We start from the raw sequence: 8,381 nt of genomic DNA on the forward strand, positions 1-8,381 counted from the left end.
AAACATTCTTCTTATAATGCATTCCCTTTTAGTTGTTCAGTTTGGTTAAAAACAATATTTCTTACTCTGAAACTATGTATAAGCCAATTATAATGCGTGGAAACGTTGCCTCCTTGTGGTTAGAGGTGTAAAAACAGAGTTGCAATTACTTTCAAGGGTCACATTAGAACCATGTTAAAACAACTTGTTCTCCCCTGGATAAACTCTTTTCACTTGAAATATGTGTTTTCTTACGATATTGTAAGTTATTCAGTTTGGTTAAAAACAAGATGTCTTGCTCTGAAATGGTGTATAAGCTGATTACAATGCATAGAAGCCCTGCTTCTTTTTGGTTAGAAGTGTACAAACAGAATTGCAATTACTTTAATTGGTCATATTACAAACAACTTGATCTCCCCTTGTTATAAACTCTTTTCATTTGAAATATGTGTTTTCTTAACATATTGTAAGTTATTCAGTTTGGTTAAAAACAAGATGTCTAGCTCTGAAACAGTGTTTAAGTTGAATACAAAGCTGTTTCATGAAACAAAGCTGTTACATAGTGTGAAAAAGGTAAAGAACAGAGTTTCAAAGTAAAGATTCTTCTTATAATGCATTCCCTTTTAGTCTAAAACACAATCTCTTGCCCTGAAACAGTGTTTAAGGTGAATACAAAGCTGTTTCATAATGAGAAAAAGGTAAAGAACAGAGTTTCAAAGTAAAGATTCTTCTTATAATGCAGTCTATTTTAGTCTAAAACACAATCTCTTGCCCCGAAACAGTGTTTAAGGTGAATACAAAGCTGTTTCATAGTGTGAAAAAGGTAAAGAACAGAGTTTCAAAGTAAAGATTCTTCTTATAATGCATTCCCTTTTAGTCTAAAACACAATCTCTTGCCCTGAAACAGTGTTTAAGGTGAATACAAAGCTGTTTCATAGTGTGAAAAAGGTAAAGAACAGAGTTTCAAAGTAAAGATTCTTCTTATAATGCAGTCTATTTTAGTCTAAAACACAATCTCTTGCCCTGAAACAGTGTTTAAGGTGAATACAAAGCTGTTTCATAGTGTGAAAAAGGTAAAGAACAGAGTTTCAAAGTAAAGATTCTTCTTATAATGCATTCCCTTTTAGTCTAAAACACAATCTCTTGCACTGAAGCAGTGTTTAAGTTGAATATAAAGCTGTTTCATAGTGAGAAAAAGGTAAAGAACAGAGTTTCAAAGTAAAGATTCTTCTTATAATGCATTCCCTTTTAGTCTAAAACACAATCTCTTGCCCTGAAACAGTGTTTAAGTTGAATTCAAAGCTGTTTCATAGTGAGAAAAAGGTAAAGAACAGAGTTTCAAAGTAAAGATTCTTCTTATAATGCATTCCCTTTTAGTCTAAAACACAATCTCTTGCACTGAAGCAGTGTTTAAGTTGAATATAAAGCTGTTTCATAGTGAGAAAAAGGTAAAGAACAGAGTTTCAAAGTAAAGATTCTTCTTATAATGCATTCCCTTTTAGTCTAAAACACAATCTCTTGCCCTGAAACAGTGTTTAAGTTGAATTCAAAGCTGTTTCATAGTGAGAAAAAGGTAAAGAACAGAGTTTCAAAGTAAAGATTCTTCTTATAATGCAGTCTATTTTAGTCTAAAACACAATCTTTTGCCCTGAAACAGTGTTTAAGGCGAATACAAAGCTGTTTCATAGTGTGAAAAAGGTAAAGAACAGAGTTTCAAAGTAAAGATTCTTCTTACAATGCATTCCCTTTTAGTCTAAAACACAATATCTTGCCCTGAAACAGTGTTTAAGGTGAATACAAAGCTGTTTCATAGTGTGAAAAAGGTAAAAAACAGAGTTTCAAAGTAAAGATTCTTCTTATAATGCATTCCCTTTTAGTCTAAAACACAATCTCTTGCCCTGAAACAGTGTTTAAGGTGAATACAAAGCTGTTTCATAGTGTGAAAAAGGTAAAGAACAGAGTTTCAAAGTAAAGATTCTTCTTATAATGCATTACCTTTTAGTCTAAAACACAATCTCTTGCACTGAAACAGTGTTTAAGGTGAATACAAAGCTGTTTCATAGTGTGAAAAAGGTAAAAAACAGAGTTTCAAAGTAAAGATTCTTCTTATAATGCAGTCTATTTTAGTCTAAAACACAATCTCTTGCCCTGAAACAGTGTTTAAGGTGAATACAAAGCTGTTTCATAGTGTGAAAAAGGTAAAGAACAGAGTTTCAAAGTAAAGATTCTTCTTATAATGCATTACCTTTTAGTCTAAAACACAATCTCTTGCCCTGAAACAGTGTTTAAGGTGAATACAAAGCTGTTTCATAGTGTGAAAAAGGTAAAGAACAGAGTTTCAAAGTAAAGATTCTTCTTATAATGCATTCCCTTTTAGTCTAAAACACAATCTCTTGCCCTGAAGCAGTGTTTAAGTTGAATATAAAGCTGTTTCATAGTGAGAAAAAGGTAAAGAACAGAGTTTCAAAGTAAAGATTCTTCTTAAAATGTATTCCCTTTTAGTCTAAAACACAATCTGCCCTGAAACAGTGTTTAAGGTGAATACAAAGCTGTTACATAGTGTGAAAAAGGTAAAGAACAGAGTTTCAAAGTAAAGATTCTTCTTATAATGCATTCCCTTTTAGTCTAAAACACAATCTCTTGCACTGAAGCAGTGTTTAAGTTGAATATAAAGCTGTTTCATAGTGAGAAAAAGGTAAAGAACAAAGTTTCAAAGTAAAGATTCTTCTTATAATGTATTCCCTTTTAGTCTAAAACACAATCTGCCCTGAAACAGTGTTTAAGGTGAATACAAAGCTGTTACATAGTGTGAAAAAGGTAAAGAACAGAGTTTCAAAGTAAAGATTCTTCTTATAATGCATTCCCTTTTACTCTAAAACACAATCTCTTGCACTGAAGCAGTGTTTAAGTTGAATATAAAGCTGTTTCATAGTGAGAAAAAGGTAAAGAACAAAGTTTCAAAGTAAAGATTCTTCTTATAATGTATTCCCTTTTAGTCTAAAACACAATCTGCCCTGAAACAGTGTTTAAGGTGAATACAAAGCTGTTACATAGTGTGAAAAAGGTAAAGAACAGAGTTTCAAAGTAAAGATTCTTCTTATAATGCATTCCCTTTTAGTCTAAAACACAATCTCTTGCACTGAAGCAGTGTTTAAGTTGAATATAAAGCTGTTTCATAGTGAGAAAAAGGTAAAGAACAAAGTTTCAAAGTAAAGATTCTTCTTATAATGTATTCCCTTTTAGTCTAAAACACAATCTGCCCTGAAACAGTGTTTAAGGTGAATACAAAGCTGTTTCATAGTGAGAAAAAGGTAAAGAACAGAGTTTCAAAGTAAAGATTCTTCTTACAATGCATTCCCTTTTAGTCTAAAACACAATCTCTTGCCCTGAAACAGTGTTTAAGGTGAATACAAAGCTGTTTCATATTGTTTAAAAGGTAAAGAACAGAGTTTCAAAGTAAACATTCTTCTTATAATGCATTCCCTTTTAGTTGTTCAGTTTGGTTAAAAACAATATTTCTTACTCTGAAACTATGTATAAGCCAATTATAATGCGTGGAAACGTTGCCTCCTTGTGGTTAGAGGTGTAAAAACAGAGTTGCAATTACTTTCAAGGGTCACATTAGAACCATGTTAAAACAACTTGTTCTCCCCTGGATAAACTCTTTTCACTTGAAATATGTGTTTTCTTAGGATATTGTAAGTTATTCAGTTTGGTTAAAAACAAGATGTCTTGCTCTGAAATGGTGTATAAGCTGATTACAATGCATAGAAGCCCTGCTTCTTTTTGGTTAGAAGTGTACAAACAGAATTGCAATTACTTTAATTGGTCATATTACAAACAACTTGATCTCCCCTTGTTATAAACTCTTTTCATTTGAAATATGTGTTTTCTTAACATATTGTAAGTTATTCAGTTTGGTTAAAAACAAGATGTCTAGCTCTGAAACAGTGTTTAAGTTGAATACAAAGCTGTTTCATGAAACAAAGCTGTTACATAGTGTGAAAAAGGTAAAGAACAGAGTTTCAAAGTAAAGATTCTTCTTATAATGCATTCCCTTTTAGTCTAAAACACAATCTCTTGCCCTGAAACAGTGTTTAAGGTGAATACAAAGCTGTTTCATAATGAGAAAAAGGTAAAGAACAGAGTTTCAAAGTAAAGATTCTTCTTATAATGCAGTCTATTTTAGTCTAAAACACAATCTCTTGCCCCGAAACAGTGTTTAAGGTGAATACAAAGCTGTTTCATAGTGTGAAAAAGGTAAAGAACAGAGTTTCAAAGTAAAGATTCTTCTTATAATGCATTCCCTTTTAGTCTAAAACACAATCTCTTGCCCTGAAACAGTGTTTAAGGTGAATACAAAGCTGTTTCATAGTGTGAAAAAGGTAAAGAACAGAGTTTCAAAGTAAAGATTCTTCTTATAATGCATTACCTTTTAGTCTAAAACACAATCTCTTGCACTGAAACAGTGTTTAAGGTGAATACAAAGCTGTTTCATAGTGTGAAAAAGGTAAAAAACAGAGTTTCAAAGTAAAGATTCTTCTTATAATGCAGTCTATTTTAGTCTAAAACACAATCTCTTGCCCTGAAACAGTGTTTAAGGTGAATACAAAGCTGTTTCATAGTGTGAAAAAGGTAAAGAACAGAGTTTCAAAGTAAAGATTCTTCTTATAATGCATTACCTTTTAGTCTAAAACACAATCTCTTGCCCTGAAACAGTGTTTAAGGTGAATACAAAGCTGTTTCATAGTGTGAAAAAGGTAAAGAACAGAGTTTCAAAGTAAAGATTCTTCTTATAATGCATTCCCTTTTAGTCTAAAACACAATCTCTTGCCCTGAAGCAGTGTTTAAGTTGAATATAAAGCTGTTTCATAGTGAGAAAAAGGTAAAGAACAGAGTTTCAAAGTAAAGATTCTTCTTAAAATGTATTCCCTTTTAGTCTAAAACACAATCTGCCCTGAAACAGTGTTTAAGGTGAATACAAAGCTGTTACATAGTGTGAAAAAGGTAAAGAACAGAGTTTCAAAGTAAAGATTCTTCTTATAATGCATTCCCTTTTAGTCTAAAACACAATCTCTTGCACTGAAGCAGTGTTTAAGTTGAATATAAAGCTGTTTCATAGTGAGAAAAAGGTAAAGAACAAAGTTTCAAAGTAAAGATTCTTCTTATAATGTATTCCCTTTTAGTCTAAAACACAATCTGCCCTGAAACAGTGTTTAAGGTGAATACAAAGCTGTTACATAGTGTGAAAAAGGTAAAGAACAGAGTTTCAAAGTAAAGATTCTTCTTATAATGCATTCCCTTTTACTCTAAAACACAATCTCTTGCACTGAAGCAGTGTTTAAGTTGAATATAAAGCTGTTTCATAGTGAGAAAAAGGTAAAGAACAAAGTTTCAAAGTAAAGATTCTTCTTATAATGTATTCCCTTTTAGTCTAAAACACAATCTGCCCTGAAACAGTGTTTAAGGTGAATACAAAGCTGTTACATAGTGTGAAAAAGGTAAAAAACAGAGTTTCAAAGTAAAGATTCTTCTTATAATGCATTCCCTTTTAGTCTAAAACACAATCTCTTGCACTGAAGCAGTGTTTAAGTTGAATATAAAGCTGTTTCATAGTGAGAAAAAGGTAAAGAACAAAGTTTCAAAGTAAAGATTCTTCTTATAATGTATTCCCTTTTAGTCTAAAACACAATCTGCCCTGAAACAGTGTTTAAGGTGAATACAAAGCTGTTTCATAGTGAGAAAAAGGTAAAGAACAGAGTTTCAAAGTAAAGATTCTTCTTACAATGCATTCCCTTTTAGTCTAAAACACAATCTCTTGCCCTGAAACAGTGTTTAAGGTGAATACAAAGCTGTTTCATATTGTTTAAAAGGTAAAGAACAGAGTTTCAAAGTAAACATTCTTCTTATAATGCATTCCCTTTTAGTTGTTCAGTTTGGTTAAAAACAATATTTCTTACTCTGAAACTATGTATAAGCCAATTATAATGCGTGGAAACGTTGCCTCCTTGTGGTTAGAGGTGTAAAAACAGAGTTGCAATTACTTTCAAGGGTCACATTAGAACCATGTTAAAACAACTTGTTCTCCCCTGGATAAACTCTTTTCACTTGAAATATGTGTTTTCTTAGGATATTGTAAGTTATTCAGTTTGGTTAAAAACAAGATGTCTTGCTCTGAAATGGTGTATAAGCTGATTACAATGCATAGAAGCCCTGCTTCTTTTTGGTTAGAAGTGTACAAACAGAATTGCAATTACTTTAATTGGTCATATTACAAACAACTTGATCTCCCCTTGTTATAAACTCTTTTCATTTGAAATATGTGTTTTCTTAACATATTGTAAGTTATTCAGTTTGGTTAAAAACAAGATGTCTAGCTCTGAAACAGTGTTTAAGTTGAATACAAAGCTGTTTCATGAAACAAAGCTGTTACATAGTGTGAAAAAGGTAAAGAACAGAGTTTCAAAGTAAAGATTCTTCTTATAATGCATTCCCTTTTAGTCTAAAACACAATCTCTTGCCCTGAAACAGTGTTTAAGGTGAATACAAAGCTGTTTCATAATGAGAAAAAGGTAAAGAACAGAGTTTCAAAGTAAAGATTCTTCTTACAATGCATTCCCTTTTAGTCTAAAACACAATCTCTTGCCCTGAAACAGTGTTTAAGGTGAATACAAAGCTGTTTCATAGTGTGAAAAAGGTAAAGAACAGAGTTTCAAAGTAAAGATTCTTCTAATAATGCAGTCTATTTTAGTCTAAAACACAATCTCTTGCCCCGAAACAGTGTTTAAGGTGAATACAAAGCTGTTTCATAGTGTGAAAAAGGTAAAGAACAGAGTTTCAAAGTAAAGATTCTTCTTATAATGCATTCCCTTTTAGTCTAAAACACAATCTCTTGCCCTGAAACAGTGTTTAAGGTGAATACAAAGCTGTTTCATAGTGTGAAAAAGGTAAAGAACAGAGTTTCAAAGTAAAGATTCTTCTTATAATGCATTAACTTTTAGTCTAAAACACAATCTCTTGCCCTGAAACAGTGTTTAAGGTGAATACAAAGCTGTTTCATAGTCTGAAAAAGGTAAAAAACAGAGTTTCAAAGTAAAGATTCTTCTTATAATGCATTCCCTTTTAGTCTAAAACACAATCTCTTGCCCTGAAGCAGTGTTTAAGTTGAATATAAAGCTGTTTCATAGTGAGAAAAAGGTAAAGAACAGAGTTTCAAAGTAAAGATTCTTCTTATAATGTATTCCCTTTTAGTCTAAAACACAATCTGCCCTGAAACAGTGTTTAAGGTGAATACAAAGCTGTTTCATAGTGTGAAAAAGGTAAAGAACAGAGTTTCAAAGTAAAGATTCTTCTTATAATGCATTCCCTTTTAGTCTAAAACACAATCTCTTGCACTGAAGCAGTGTTTAAGTTGAATATAAAGCTGTTTCATAGTGAGAAAAAGGTAAAGAACAAAGTTTCAAAGTAAAGATTCTTCTTATAATGTATTCCCTTTTAGTCTAAAACACAATCTGCCCTGAAACAGTGTTTAAGGTGAATACAAAGCTGTTACATAGTGTGAAAAAGGTAAAGAACAGAGTTTCAAAGTAAAGATTCTTCTTATAATGCATTCCCTTTTAGTCTAAAACACAATCTCTTGCCCTGAAACAGTGTTTAAGGTGAATACAAAGCTGTTTCATAATGAGAAAAAGGTAAAGAACAGAGTTTCAAAGTAAAGAGTCTTCTTACAATGCATTCCCTTTTAGTCTAAAACACAATCTCTTGCCCTGAAGCAGTGTTTAAGTTGAATATAAAGCTGTTTCATAGTGAGAAAAAGGTAAAGAACAGAGTTTCAAAGTAAAGATTCTTCTTAAAATGTATTCCCTTTTAGTCTAAAACACAATCTGCCCTGAAACAGTGTTTAAGGTGAATACAAAGCTGTTACATAGTGTGAAAAAGGTAAAGAACAGAGTTTCAAAGTAAAGATTCTTCTTATAATGCATTCCCTTTTAGTTGTTCAGTTTGGTTAAAAACAATATTTCTTACTCTGAAACTATGTATAAGCCAATTATAATGCGTGGAAACGTTGCCTCCTTGTGGTTAGAGGTGTAAAAACAGAGTTGCAATTACTTTCAAGGGTCACATTAGAACCATGTTAAAACAACTTGTTCTCCCCTGGATAAACTCTTTTCACTTGAAATATGTGTTTTCTTAGGATATTGTAAGTTATTCAGTTTGGTTAAAAACAAGATGTCTTGCTCTGAAATGGTGTATAAGCTGATTACAATGCATAGAAGCCCTGCTTCTTTTTGGTTAGAAGTGTACAAACAGAATTGCAATTACTTTAATTGGTCATATTACAAACAACTTGATCTCCCCTTGTTATAAACTCTTTTCATTTGAAATATGTGTTTTCTTAACAT

Source organism: Electrophorus electricus, unplaced genomic scaffold (genome assembly GCF_041902795.1).
Source record: "Electrophorus electricus isolate QZ-2024a unplaced genomic scaffold, ASM4190279v1 Scaffold29, whole genome shotgun sequence".
Taxonomy (NCBI): Eukaryota; Metazoa; Chordata; class Actinopteri; order Gymnotiformes; family Gymnotidae; genus Electrophorus; species Electrophorus electricus.